This window comes from Buceros rhinoceros, unplaced genomic scaffold, assembly GCF_000710305.1.
Source record: "Buceros rhinoceros silvestris isolate BGI_N320 unplaced genomic scaffold, ASM71030v1 scaffold4789, whole genome shotgun sequence".
NCBI classification, from domain to species: domain Eukaryota; kingdom Metazoa; phylum Chordata; class Aves; order Bucerotiformes; family Bucerotidae; genus Buceros; species Buceros rhinoceros.
In genome coordinates this window covers 44,491-44,838 of record NW_010431950.1, presented here as the reverse complement: position 1 = coordinate 44,838, position 348 = coordinate 44,491, and positions in this window count along the sequence as shown.

Here is a 348-nt window from a genome sequence, read left to right as displayed (position 1 = left end):
ATTATTAATTTTAACAATTTAAATTATTATTTTATTATTAAATTTGGCATCAGCCATAGTGTAATTCCTGTGGTTTATTCCCTTCTCCCCTGGGGCCAACTTGGAGCTGCCACCACGTGGGAGGAGGAGCTGCTCAGCAACACCATGCTCAACTCTACGTATAAACAGCATTTGAATGCACCGAGACAGGTTTTTTGGGAGAACAGGTGGGATAGAGAAATTCTGTAAAAGAATTACTTGCTGAACATGAAAGCGTTCATTTGTGCAAGGGAGAAACCAGAGAGGCAGCAGCGTCCACCAGAGAGAACCGACACAGAACGGGCCAGCGCCCAGACCAACGTCAGGGCC